The sequence below is a fragment of the Phasianus colchicus genome, chromosome 3 (assembly GCF_987193195.1).
Source record: "Phasianus colchicus chromosome 3, bPhaCol1.hap1.1, whole genome shotgun sequence".
Lineage (NCBI taxonomy): Eukaryota > Metazoa > Chordata > Aves > Galliformes > Phasianidae > Phasianus > Phasianus colchicus.
The window spans coordinates 31773553-31788720 of NC_143438.1; the positions used below are offsets into that span (position 1 = coordinate 31773553).

General features: G+C 36.5%; 1 protein-coding gene across 13 annotated transcripts in view; it reads left to right on the forward strand.

The window, feature by feature from the left end:
- Positions 1–15168, forward strand: part of LOC116226304 (poly(rC)-binding protein 3-like) — a 479048-nt gene that overhangs the window by 55361 nt on the left and 408519 nt on the right. The gene's annotated exons all lie outside the window — the stretch shown is intronic.

Here is a 15168-nt window from a genome sequence, read left to right on the forward strand (position 1 = left end):
CAGTTTTGCTCATTCATTTCAGAGGAGACTGTACCAGTTCACTGCCAAAGAGCAGAAGATCAGGTCATAAAGATGGGTATGTAGTGAGGAGATATTACTCATCTTCCCCCTCTACTCTGTCCTGATGAGGCCCCATCTAGAGTACTGTGTCCAGTTATGGGCTCCTCAGTTTAAGCAGGCCAAGGAACTTCTAGAGAGGGTACAGCAGAGGGCTGCAATGATGGTCATGGGCCTAGAGCATCTCCTTTGTGAGGAAAGGCTGTGAGAGATCTGGGACTGCTCACTGTGGAAAAAAGAAAACTGAGAGCGGAACTTGTCAATGGTTAGAAATATCTGAAGTGTAGGTATTAAGTGGGTGGGGCTGGGCTCTTTTCAGTAGTGCCCAGCAACAGGACAAGGAACAAAGGGGAAAAACTGAAACACGGGAAGTTCCATCTGAGAATGCAAGAGCTACATTACTTTGAGGTGACAGAGCCCTGGAACAGGCTATCCAGAGAGACTGTGGAATGTCTTTCTGGAGATATTGAAAACTTGACTGGATGCTTTTCTGAGTAACCTACTATAAGGAACCTGCTATGGCAGTGGGTCAAACTTGATTTCCAGAGGTCCCTTCCAATCCCTGCGATAGTGAGCAAATCTGGTCCAGTGTCCTGCTGGTCTTGGGCTTTCAGCCACCCATCTCTTTGGTGGGTTAGCATTGCTGCTGGATGCTGACTGCTCCAACATGAGTTCCCTAGAGAGTAGTGCAAACAAAAGAGCAGCAGGTCCCATCCTCCAGCAGTTCTCTAATTGTGGAGCTTGCTGTCACACCTTAATGAGGGTTAATGCGAATGGAATGCAACTCGCGCCTTATCTGCATACATAAGGGTATGTGTCTGTCAAGAAAAACAAGGAATTCAACATAAAGCTTTAATGTGGAATGCTTGTACTTTCTGCAGTCCAAATTTGATGAGGAAAATGTTTTTTACAGCTTTGATTTATCCTTTTGGTAATGTTAACCTTCTAGGGGATACCAAGGGAAAACTAAACTGAAAGCAATTCTAGTAGATATTTTGTATAAAGATCTGTTTACTACTGAGCTAATGTGACGTATAATACAGAATTGCTATATCAAAGTTGCTCAATCTATGAACCACATTCTGTTTTATCACTTGACAGAATCCTTTTTTTATATAAATGTTTAGTGAAATTGTTAACCCATTCCTTTTCAATATTATAAAGTTTACCATGTTGCTGTAGTGAGAGATAATATCAATTATTCACTTGTGTTTATCTTCTTTGTATGGAGTCTACCTGTTCATGCATCAGGGAGATAGGTCTTTGTTAATTTTCCTAAAATAAATGTTGAAATACTGTAACAAGGACTGATCTGGAAAAATTCCATTTGTGCATAAGTGTGCACTGATCGCTGCACCTGGGAAAGTTGCTAACTCATATTCTTTCTTGGAAACTAAATTTTAACGAGGGATAGTGAATTTTGCAAGACAGTCTAATACCAAAGAACTTGTACAAAGTCAAATAAAACTTTTTGACATTGAAAAGATAAAAATCCAAACAAATTACATTAAGTCTGAAACCATAATTTTATTCACAAAGATAGAAACTTTTTTTTCAATGTTAAGAGTGACTGACTGAAGTCTAATAATACAGTAATAATAATCATTGTAGTAATTAAAGTTAAATCAGATTCCATTGAATTCTATCAGTTGCAATCATTTCACTCTTACAGGTGAAAACTTGATCACTGAAATCAGGGGCAATGAAAACAAACCGGAATGCCTTGAATGGGGCAAAATTATTCCCTGGGAGTATTTTGATCTCTAACACTATTCTGTTCTCTGATACAAGATCTAGATCAAGTTATCTCCTGTAATGTGAAAGCCTGAAGATCTCAAACAGAACTAGGTTGTCTTAATAATTTAGCTTTGAGCCTTTTGTGTGAATGGTTGAAAGGTGATATTTTCAGACAGGCATTAATCAAACAGCATAAGGGTTTTTCTTCTAGGATGCTGTGGAGGAAGAGTAGCTACTTTAAGTTTCACACAGCAGCCTGTTTCTTAAGGTTCCATTAGGTTTATTTTTTATTCTATTTTATCAAAAAGAACTGCTGTCACAAGGTCAGGTTCTTTGCAGAACTATCTGCCATATATTCCTTCATAGACAGCTCATGTTTTGTCTTTTGTCTCTAAGAATTTTCATCTATGTAACAGACCTCCAAAATTGTGGTCATGAAAGTGAAGATAAATAATGTAGGGGGGGAGGGGGAAATATGCTTTTATATATGCCAGAAGGCAATAGATGATTTGACTTGCAGATGTTTTCAATCAGATATGAAGACCAAAGTGAATGTGGAGGATCAGCAGCAGAGAGAAGTAATAAATAGAAGAAATTACACATGTCGTAAAGGAAAATTTAAGTTCTGCTGCTGGCTGAATTACAATCATGTAGTTTAGTAAATGAAAATGAAGAATAATATCATTACTTAGTCATTTTTCAAATTCTTGACACATTCATTACTTTACATGTCTTGGTCCATGCTTACAAATTAGCTCAAATTCAACCTCCTTGCAGATGGGCAGTAGGTTACACTTTTGTGGCAGATTGCAAAACAGTGGAAAGGGGTAGGAATTTTGCCAAAGATGTTAATGTAAATCTCAAAAGAAAAATACTGCAGAGCAATCAAAAATGCAGTTTCAAATACATACGGATACATTCACACATGGGCAGGCTATGTGCTATCTATTTCATCTGTAGTAAGTTGATAGTATGAGAAACTATGATTTTACTGATTGTAGACATCTCAGACCTGATGCATATCACATTTTCTTTTTTGGTGAAGCAGAGACTTCAGAGAAAACTAATTTTAGGGCAGAGAGATTTTTAAAGGTTATGAATGCATATCTTAAATCTTAAGTTTTTATAGATGAAACTATTATAGTTTGGAATGGACAACAGTTGTGCTCTCAGCTTAGCATTTCAAACATCAGATCACATTGCTAGTCTTTTTTTTATATGTGGGACTGTAGTCAAGTTTAATTGCAATCCCTGTATATAATTATTCTCTGACTGGATGATAAATTTTTTACTCCTGTTTAAGAGCAATTAATAAACTGGTAAGCTGAATTTGTATTGTATTCTCGTGTACTTGTTTTAAAGCTGCAGCTCCTTAAAATTCCTCTTTTCTTTCTTACAGTTAGAAATAACAGCAGTGGATTTCTGTTCTCATTTCTTCTCTTTCCCTTTAATGTTTCTCATCCTCTTTTTTTTTTTTTCCAGAGTAGAACAAGATGGTAAGAGAAAGCAAATATGAAGCAACATCTACTGACTTGTCATATTTTCAATCATTTTGCTGAAATATAGTCTCACATAAATATTTGTCAAGCTTTTTTTAAAGTCTTTTTTATTGAAAAAGGAATTCTGATTATTTCTTTTTCCTGGCTCTGGCTATTGGATAACTCACTGTGAAGCCAGAGTCAATGCCACAGTGGCTTCAGAAATGCCTATAACTCCTTCCTGTAATAGATGCGCAAAGGCTTGAAATATGGATAAGAATTGGTACTTGTTATCTTTTTCCATCTGATTTGGGTGGGATAATAGTAAATGTATTACAGAATTCAGAGGATGTCATAATACATACGTTGGCATTTTGTCACAGAAATGATCGTATACCAAATCTGCTGAGTATTTGTGCTGGCTTATGGTGATAGTAGTGAGTGCTGGTATCATCTTGAGTAAGCAAAGGCTGAATATCTATTTTTTTTTTGCCTGATTGGCTTGATTCTCATTTGAAATTAACAATGACTTGGTGGCCTCAGTATTGGGGTTTATTTCAATGTGCAAACAAATCTGTATTCAGAGTTAAATCATCAAGATTTATATGGATGCTCTATGAAACAGAAGACATTTTGAAGATTGATAAGTCCTTTAAATTATGGCATAGACACTTAAAAGACTTCATTAGAAATCCTCCCAACCATTTGTGGAAAAATTAGCACACTTCTCTAACAAGGGAACAAATAAAGCTGTAGTTGCATTTCTTTTCCTTGACATAACATAGGAAATACACTTGTCTTTTTGTCATCGCAGGCGTCTGGACTTTCTGGAGGTGACTGAGGAGTACTGTGTCTTGCATAGGGATAATCTGAGAACACCTCTTAGGGCAAAGGAGATATTTACTGTTATGATACATAATCATCTGATGTGATCACTTGTATGTGCCAACGTGTTTGCAGATAGTACATTCTGGGATAAGCAGTGAAAGAAAGGCTTTCGATGCTTCTAATAGATTAATGGACATCTTAGTCCATTTAATGTCAGACAGTAAATTCGTCTGTTTCTGAGTCCATGTGACATTAGAAATGAGCTACAAAAGAAAGAAATGGGTCATATATGCTCTTCTTTGTTTTTGTGCTTAAGATATTGCCCTTACAGAAGATTTTGCTATATTTGTCTCACAGAGTATCCAGATATTGACAGTTACAACCTAAAGGATAATTCTGCGATAGCTATGTTACTGTAAGAACTAGAGGTCAGATGAAATACCAGGTCTTCTTTCTGTACATACTGTTGGAAATCCATTTCCAGGGTACCAGAGAAAAACATTTACTATATCTGTAGATATTCACACAATACAAGGTGACCACCAGGTGATTTTTGAAATTTGATTTTTTCATCTCCTTTTCTCTTGCAATGAATAAGAAAGATTATAAAGATGCTTAGAGATGTTGATTTTTTTTCCTTGCTATTTAAAAATAAGAAATTTCAGACATTTGCTCTGATTCTTATTTTGGGAATAGTTACTGAAAGTCTTGAAGATTTATATTGCAAGTTCTCATGCTTTAAGCTGTGAGACAAAAGTGTTACCAAAAAATCTTTTCTCCAGAAAGATCAATCATTATATTGCAGATTTTTTAAAGATAAAAAAATTGCAATGTCTATCAAAAGAGTAAAAGATTTTTATTTGCTCAACTTTTATTTCCTGGTTTTCCTACTATTCCTTTTCCATGAGTTGGCCTATTATTATAGATTACTAATAGAAACAAACTTTGAATTTTAAGTGGAGAAAAGCAGAAAAGTAGAGGTCCTTCTTCCTCAAAAAAAAATTTTTTTTCCTTCCTAGTTGTTTTCATTTATTTGTTTATTTTATGCAAGGCAGAGAACCAGGAGAAGATGTTAGCTCAGTTCTGCATTCTTTGTTGGTCCACTTTAAAGGCAATTCCTTATATGAGGTCATCCAGAATGATTTTTAATCCAGCTGAAAATATTTTGCAGAAAAATTCCCTGCCTCATATATGTATACATCTGGTCTTGATCATAGTGAGGTTCCCTAAAATGTCATGGATTTCTCATTTGTTTTTCACTTCCTTGATAATGGTCAGTAATTACTGATAACTTACTGTGATGGTGCCAGATAGAGAAAGTCATGATTTGATGATCAGCTTGTTCAAAAGGACTTAGCTATGCTAATGTGGGATGAAATCTACACTTTCCAGTGCATCTTTCTGCTGATTAAGTGAACAAACCACAGCTTAGAGTTGAATATTTGCTTCACTGATCCCTTTCTGGTGGCTATTCATGTTCTCCCAGATACTGCGCTTCAGAGTAAATCTATGTAACTTTGCGATTTAATAGATAAATGGGTTGATGTTAATGCAATAAAAGTTAGATATTTCCTATTTTCTGTTAAAAGCAAACCAAAGCATTTCTGGAAATGGTAATCCATGGTGATAATTCATGGATAGTAATTCAGATCCTTTCTGTGCATATATGAGGTTTAAAGTGGATAGTCTATTTGACCTGGTTTTGATAAAATGGGGATTTGATAAAGTTGGAAAGAATAGTTGCATAGTATATATTGCCTCAAAATTGATTTAGATTTGTGCAGAATGGTATGTATTCTGTAAGATTCACTTGTTTTTCTTAGTGTGAGAATTGGTTTTGTACCTAGTCACAACTGCATTTTTATCTCTATAAATAAAACCAGGTATAACAATGCTTTCTTCTGACCTTTTCCTGATTATCTACAATCCTGGTTGTACTGGATATAAACAAGTTTTGCCCACTTACTCCAATCTTGCAGTGATTTGTTCTGATTGTATGTGTCATGCTTATGGAAAAGACTTTCTCCTGTATTGTTCATATTTCTACAGCTTATTCCTTGTGTTTTGCTGCTTCAATAGTGTGATTCATCTGCAGCTGTCACACTAGTTTACTGAGAACGTTGCTAAGAATGTCATTTTAGCTCTAGAGAAAATAAGGCTTGAAAAACTTATGTGATTTGTAGGTCAAAGGAGGCAAAAAAATGCAAGGTCTGTTAATTTACATGTACTTGGTGCCCTTACAATAGGAATAAAAGCCTAAGAAAGAGAAGAAAATTGAGGAAAGAAAAACATCTAACCCAAAACCACGTGCGTGTGCGCACATGTGAGCGTGTGGAGGTCATGTACTGCCCAACTCTGGAATTAGGAAAAGAGATGCACTCTCCATTAACCTTTAATAGTTGGCAAATTATTTGACAAAAGCACCACCAGGGTGTTGATGATTGCCTTTTTAGAGGCAGAGGGATCAGGTGAGTTTAGTTTGGGATGAATGTGGTGGTGAATGATTAAAACATCCATGTTTTATTGCAGTTGTGGACTGATTACACTATTTGTGACTACTTGTACTACAGCCAGGCTCTCACTAGAGTCCTTTTTTTTTTTTTTTAAATTACTGGTTGTGTCTGATACTCTTAATTATTTAGGTTTGTGTTATGTTGAAAATACTATTCAAGTTTTTGTCTCTTAAAAGAAGAGGTAATCTGCTCTTCCTTAAACCATCTACATCTTGTTCTTATGCTCAGCATCTACCAGCATTTCCAAAATAAATCCTTGAAAAAGCTCAAGTAATCTATAGCTCTTCAGTGCAAAATAACTTTGAAACTTTGAGTTTTATGTTTTCATGCTTACAATACTGGAATGCCTATTGTTTGCTAAATTTATTTATACCTTCTGTCTAAAGTACTGTTTTGTCCTTTTGGGTCTTTTGAGAGTACCACCCACTAAAAATTATGAGTGAGATTTATACTTCACATTTACTCTATTGGCTGCTACATTTTTTTTTTTTTTGACCTATTCAGCTTGCGCTGGTTCTGTGTAATGTTCTGTTTTATTTTCTGTCACACAGACATAGAGCAATAGTATAAATTTAGGATACCGTTCGAGATATCTTATGTTTTATTGGAAGCTTTTGTTTGCTTAGATGACTTATGAAATTAACAATATTCACTACTACACTACTTCTACGCCACTAAACTGAATATGGTCTTAAGTATGCTTGCTTTACTCAGTCATAATTTCACATGGAAAACATTTTTGACTGATCAAGACTTACAGGTGTGGGTCTCATGGACCATAACAGACAACAATGTACCTCCCTTTAGAGCATCTAGAACTTCACAAAATTAGATGAGACTGTTCAGAATGCGGAAAAATGTCTCTTCTCCTCTCAAGGCCTAATTATTGTGCTTTAAAATTTTGAGGAACTAATAAGGAAGTATTGAGCTTTTGGCAATCCTGTTGCTGTTAGGCATTTTAGTATTCAGTCTTCCACCCATCATCAATAGTTAATGGAAAGTGCTCTAGTCTTGAAGTAGCAGTGTGCTCTTTCTCTATTATCACACTGTTTATGTTAAAAATATCAATTGATATATCTATTAGCCCACTACCAACAGAAGAATATTCTGATTTACTCTACATCATTGAAAAATTATACATTTTAAGTCAGGCTTCAAAATAGTCCACAACCCTTAGGCCATGGGGTGGTTTTCTTCCTTTTCAGTCCAAGAATTTATTAATTTTTTTCAACTATTATTAGTGTACATTGAAATTCCTACTCAACAATCAGAAATTTGTAGTCCATGAATTGCTTCTAGATATTCACTGTATTGCACAATGTCTGTATGGGTTCTCTGAACTTCTTTTATTCCAGTTAGCTGTATGGAACACTGTCACATGGCATTCCAACAAGCATATTGCCAAGATAGAGCTGGAGTCTGGGTCTGCTCTACAGATTGAAATCAGTGCACTCTACCCTGGGGAAGTAACAGCCCATTTCTATAGAATTGTGGGCAGGTAGAAAGATCACTTATTTTTGCTAACCTCAAACACACTATTTGATTAACAGAAGTACAGCACAGTTCTGATTAATTAAATATTAGTCCTCACTATTGGCAATCTTTGTCCACGTAAATTTGAGAGCATGAATAAAAATAACTATTTGTTGTTCAGTTCTTTGGTTAGATGTGGTTACTTATTCCATGAATCTACATACTGAATTGTGTCACATTGCAGTGGGTATCCCAGACAAGCAAACCAAAGTCTAAAATTATATTCAACTGTTAATAGATGTTCTATATGTGTCTTTTAGCCTAAAGCTATGATTGTTTCTGTGTAAGAAGCATTTGAATGCTTAATTACTGTGGATATTCTTCAGGGCTTGTAAAGAACGATGTGTACTCCTATGCTGCCTTTTGAAATTTGCTCTCAGATAGCACACAATATTGCCAAGTTTGTTTTTGATCCAGATGGATGGCGACTTTATTCTCTGAAGAATATTCTCTCCAAACCATGCAGGACCCAGAATATGGTAAAGCTTGGGCAGTACAATGTCAACAGCATTTCTGCAGACAGCATTTCTGCAGTCTGTCTGTGGCTGGATTTTGAAGAACAGCTAACCTCCATGCTGCTTCTGAGATTCTGACTGTAGACTGGTATTATAATTCTACTTCTATGGAAATGTGGTGACAAGGAGAAACTACTGGCAAAGAGGTTCTCTCTTACCGGTATATGAAACTTCCTCAGATGCAAAAGAGAAGAACTCCTAGTTACCAACAGAAAGCAATGCATGTTATTTATTTACCCACTATTGATGATTTCAGATGCTGAATGATATTTTCTACAATTTTGAGCTCTCTCCTATTTTTAAACGTTTGTGTTTAGGAGACCTTTTCATTCCAAATTAATTTTAAGGAATGCGACCAGAAATTTTAAGGAATATGAAAAGAAATGCAATACTGGCAGTTAGGTCTACAGCTTCATTGTGCATGAACAACAGCAACAAACAAGTCTTTTAAATGCTTGAGATCTGTTGTGCTGTCAGATCTATCAGAAGCATGGGAGCTGATTTTATAAGGCTTCTCAAGACACCTTAGCACACATCATCCTTTAAGTTTAGAGTATGAATCAACCTTGCAGGATATATCTTGATTTCCACAGATCGCACCAGGCACAATCTTTTAGGATGCCATGTATTTGTTAGACAGCATTGGGGAATGTGAGGGTTTGAGCATACCTTGGAAAGAAGAATTATTCATGTATGCATAATAACAGTCTCCTATTTCATTAGTGTGCACCAAGTATCCCCCTGTCTATCATTTCATTTGCCAGCTTTCAACGTGACTTTCATATCAGTGCTGGTAACTATGCACCCAGATTACCTTGGAGATAGGGATAAGTTCAAAAACAAAACAAAGTAAAAAGCCCACGAAGATGAAAGTGTGCTGGAGGAAGTAAATCTTCATTCTCATTTTATTGCAGCTCACTGAGTCATCAGGCTTGAAATGAGATCCCTGGATTTGCAGTTCTCTCTCATGTCTTGCTCATCTGAGATGTGAAAGCTTCCCCATCTTGAGTTAATTAAAGAGCTTCCATTAATGCAGATTTGTTTGAAATTAAGCTTCCATGCTGCATGCAAATGGAAGGAAGCACTGGCTGATTTCAGTGGCATAGAGCTGTACGTGCATCCGTGTGTGTCTTTAGGGTCCTAATCCCCTTCCAGAGTTCAGGCCTTGTGCAGAAGTGAAAGCTGCAGCCACTGTGGCACAATTCTGTCACGGTGCATTCACTGCAGAGAACTCCCTGTCTGCACATTGGCACAAGCTGCTTCTCTAGGACTGTGGCAATTAATAGCAACTGCAGGAGATGTAATGATTTGCATTAGTTTGCTACTAGTTTTATTTGTCCCTTGTGCAAGAACTTCCCAAACCACCTTGGTACTCATGAAAACTGTATGGGTAGTTTTCCTGCCAGCTGTTTCTCTCTCTTAAATTAACCCTTTGATACTCTGTGTTAGACCACCAGAACAGAGTTTTCATAATGCCCCACAGTGTGTATTCCAGTGCAGATCCAGATTCATTCCAACCCTGTGAGTAAGTGCTGTGAGCTTGCCAGATATCTAGTGTCTTCTGTCAGTCAAGGATGACTTTTACTGGATTTGTAAAGCCATCTACCAAGATGAAGTTACCTCCAATGTTATCAGAGGATACAGTGAGGACCTTGCAACGGTAAGAGGATCCTCACGTCTCTGCTTGGGAGCTACGTGGTTTTTGATTCTCGAACTTAAATGGAGGGAAAGAGAATAAGTGGGGTCTGGTGTTACCCAGATGTGGATGCAACTTTCATGCATCTTTTATGATTACGATGTTTTTTCTTCTACCCTTTAGTATGTTGCTTTCCAGGGTACCTCTCTTGAATACATTGTAAGGATTATTTATGTTCACTTGGGGATATAAATTGCAAGTAAACAGCTAACTGTGATGACCCAGTTTGTTTTCCTGTGCAAGCAAGCGTCCTATTCAGGATTATTTGAATGTAAATACGATGCTTTCTCTGATCAGAATAATGAAGACTTTGAAACTTCATTTATGTGTCAAATTATAACGGAGACACTACCTCAGTTGGGCATCATGGGCCTCTAGTACTTAGAAATGAATAGTGATTTCTCATCTTTTCATTTTGAAATACTCTCTCAGAGATTACGCTGCATCAAAATATGCATTTTATACATAATTTGAATAAGACACTGCTACTACACAAATCTTAATTTTAAATCAAATTAGAAAAGGAAATTGTATTTTTTCTAAGCATAATTGAAAGGTAGCAACTTATAGATAACCATCTGAATTTCAAACTGCTGGTCGTATTGGTAAAATGCTGAGCATGGCATGCATTTCTAGTTGTGGTGCAGATATGACATCTGAAAATGTTGTCCTTTCTGCTGCTATTTCTGGGCTGGACATACATTGTCCATGCTCCATATTAAGATTGCTTACTGTGGCATACACATTCTCATCACTAGATAAGGATGGGATTTTGATTTCTTCAGTATAGCTGCTGATCAATGTCACAACTGCCTTCAGCTCTTGAAAATGTATTACATACACAAAAAAAGGTAATAGAGTTTTGACCTAAAATGTGAAGGGTTGACTTGTAGTCTCTCCACAAACCAAATCCATGCTGGGTCAGTCAATAGGCTTCGGTGAGTGTACAGTGGCTATAGTGAAAACAGAATGAGGCCCTTTATTTGACTTCTTAAATGGAAGTGTCTTTCACGTAGTCCCATGCTCAGAAGTGTCAACTTGCTTTGAATTCCAGAAGCACGAAAGACAAGTTGCTGAGCTCTTCTGAAAAGTGATTCCGGGTTCTGACACAGTTCTTCCAGTCCCAGGCCATAGGAAGGGGAATACACCTAGCACTAATTAGTACCCTTTTTAGCCTTCTTGCTATGAATGCTGAGAATCTTGTGTTTTGGGGCCCAAACTATCTTGTGTTCAGAGATGGGAAGCCTGTTTACACTTTGGTATTAATAGGCTGTGTGATATTTAGCCCTAATGTTGTAAAAAAAAAAAAAAAAAAAAAAAAAAAAAAAGCCTTGATGCTGTAAAAAAAATATGGGAAGAATTTATTATTTTTGCATACATAAATGGTACATTATTTGGTAGAAGAAACTAAAAGGCAAGAAGCATAGTTGAAACAGGGGCAGTTCTTGTTAGATTTGGATTGGTCGCAGTGGTAGAGCAATCTGTTGCTGTCATTGCCCTTGATATGTTTAGCATGGATAAGAAGGATGTTGTGCTGAACGCTGGTGCAAAACCTGAACAATGAGTTTCATTCGTTGTGGCTGTCATACTGGCTTAGTTCACGATCATTACATTCATAAGCAATAAAAATAAGGAAAGTAAATAAATAGCTTAGAGCAAGCAAGTGAAATGTAGACTTTAAAAGACTGAATTATTTAAAAGAAAATAGAAAATGAGCTTTGAAGGTATTGCTTTCTTTTTGGAAAAGGCTTCAATATATTCTCTGAACTGCTAAATCTGTTTTGTGACTCCAGTTCTTGTGAGTGGCACAGCTACCTGGGCACTGAACCTTTTTGGAAAGAAACATTAAAAAAAAAAAACAAAAACAAACAAAAAAAAACCCACACCACTTAGTGACAAATTTCTTCATTCTCACATATCTGCAGAAAAGTGAGACAAAAAGAAAACATTTCTTAGGAGGAAATGGAAAAAAAAAAAGTTGCAGTGTTATTTATCCAACAGGACAATGTCATCCCAAAGAGAGTAAACATTAAAAAAACAAACAAACAAACAAAAAGAACTTACAAGCTTTTCTTTATCACCATTTGACTCATTTTTTCTCTTTTCAACATGCTCAATTGTTCCATGATTCTCTGTAGAGTGGTACCCCACAGTACCTTTCAGTTAAAACAGATGGCTGTATTACTGTAGGTTTCTCTGCAGCATAGCTTAAAAATGCTGCCTATTTTTTGCAACATAGCATTTGTTTCATGTCACAAAAAAAGCAAATGTCTTTCTAATGTGATGTCCTCACGTGGGCCATTGAGACTAATTAAATCATATTAAAGAAACAAATTTCATTTTTTTTTCCCTTTGCCTTTCCCTGTACAGCAGTTAGCCATCATACGATGCTCATAAATTGCATGGAAATTTTTATCTTGGAGAAATAACTGTGATGTTTTGAGCACTATCTTTATTTCCCTCGCTGGGCTGTTCTTTCATTCTGTCTGACAATAAAATAGCACATTTATATGCACACAGTCTGCATTGTGTTTACAGTATTTTTTTCCACTGAATGTGAATAGTTTGTATTGTCACATAGAAAAGAAATAAATTGGGTCCAAATACACCTTTAAAAATAAAAGAAAACGGGGAAAAAAAAAAGAGGTTGCTAAGAGTTTTGTTGCTGTCACTGGGACAGTGTGTTTGAGAGGCTTAGAGAAGCTTCTTCAGTCAGAGATAAATTGATGTAGCTTGTCAACTCAGTTCATCTTGTACTTCTTTATGCTTTCTGAGAGGTGGTTATTCAATGCTGATCAGTGCCAGTAGGAAACCATGACCCGTTCAGGAAAACACTGCTCCTCAAGAAGGTGGTAGAGAGCAAAGTGCCCCCCAACTGTTAGTGCTTGCTCCAGTCTTTTCCAGCAGACTTCATTAAGTTTGGGGGCTTTTCCTGTTTTGGGGGAGTTACCATTACATACTCTGTTAGATGTGATTGCCCAGATGTAGGTTCTAATGCTAAAAATGACAGATCTATGAAAGTCACAAATGGGCCAACCCCTACTGAATCCTGTTCCAACAGGAACTCCACTGCAAGAAGTTGCAGTGCCCCATAGTCTGTCTCATCCATCCTCCAGAGGACAAAATTTTGGTAGATGAAATAACAGAAGGGAGCATATATCTACTCCTCAGCACTGTAAATCACAGTCCAGTGTATCTGCTCCAACTGCTGTTACGTTGTTATATTAAGCTTTCAGCTGGAGCCTCTGAAGAACAGGTAGCTGTATTGCATGGAGATTAACATCCAGGAAAAGAGGTAAAAGAGAGGGTATAGCCAACTGACAGTTGTACCTTAAATCTGGTCGCTTCTTCCTGAGAAGCTCAAGATGAGAGTAAGAATGGTGCTAAAATTTAATTGCATACATAATGTCCTGTTGGGTTTTTTGTTTGTTTTTTTAATTTGTAAGTTTTTTTTTTCATTTCTGTACATAAAAGGCTAATACAGTTGGGCTATCACGACTTCTGCTTGTTTTGCAAGCAAATTTAACCACACATGAATTTTCCATGTATCCTGCATAACTAGCTAGAGGAAGGCTATCTTCTTGAAAGCTGTGGAGTACACTGTCCAGGAATAATTGAAAAGGCTGTAAAATCTATCTAGAGTAATAATTCCTGGAAGTTAAAAAATTGTTTAATAAAGTACTTTAAACAGACCTCTTATAAAAAGAAAATATATGTCCATTTTTGTGCTTTGATCCAGAACAATTTAAAGGATAAAGCTGAATGAGGTAACAATTGACATTTCTTTTCTTACAAAATCTGACAGTTAAGATATTATTCCTAACATATACATATTACTGAGAAGCTTACATTGGAAAAAAAAGAAAAAAAGTCAGATATGATACAATAGAACTTTACTTAAGTATTTCTTTCAATTTCCATCTTACCTTCGTGGTATTACTTAAAAAAAAGTATGGAGCTTTGAAAATCAGCTCTTCAAGTCTTATATTAGCATTTACGTTCACCAAATTGCAACTTGCTTAAGAAAACTTCTAGTACAGTGACGTTTTCACTGACAGTCTCAACGAGGAATTTTTTTTTTTAATTTTGCATGTATCGTCATGCTGGTTTTTGTTCATGGATATTGACATCATGAAAAAGTTTGTGGAAAATGGTATTTCTAAAACTCTGCCAAGCTTTGTGACTGAAAAACCTCAGGGATGTATTTTCTGCTATAGGTGAGCTCAGAAGCATCAGTGGAAAAATCAGTGGATCTCTCACGTAATTGTGGAAAGATTCTTACATGGGAAAATGTTCTGATGGGGTTTTTCAAGGAGCCTGAAGGAACTAAAGGACCTGTTTATATATATGTGCAAAACTGCATTGTCAATCAGTACTTTCATCCCAGAGCTGTTAGAAAAGATAGTAAAGCACCCCTTTGATGCATAGCTGCCCTGTAACTTAAATCACAGTTTGGGAGAGCAGATAGGCTTGGCTGATCTATTTAATGACTACTCTGGCTCTGTATGCACATTGCCTTTTTTAAAGTTGTTGTTAGGCGAACAAAATAGGCCATAGGCGAACCTATGGCTTCTCTCATCTTATCTCACTTTGCAGAGTGAGAATGAAAGGTGAGGGCTGTAAGAGAGAAGTTCATTTGGAGCTCAGCGGCTCTTGTGTCCAGTTGGCACAGGACGCTTTTTCACTCTGCTAATGTTTTTTAATAGAATACAAGTCAGTAATACCTTGTGTGTGCTGGATTAGTACAGCAGCACTGCAAAGCGCTGCCAGAACAATCTCTTCTATGTGAGTCTCTTGTTTCAGTCACTCCC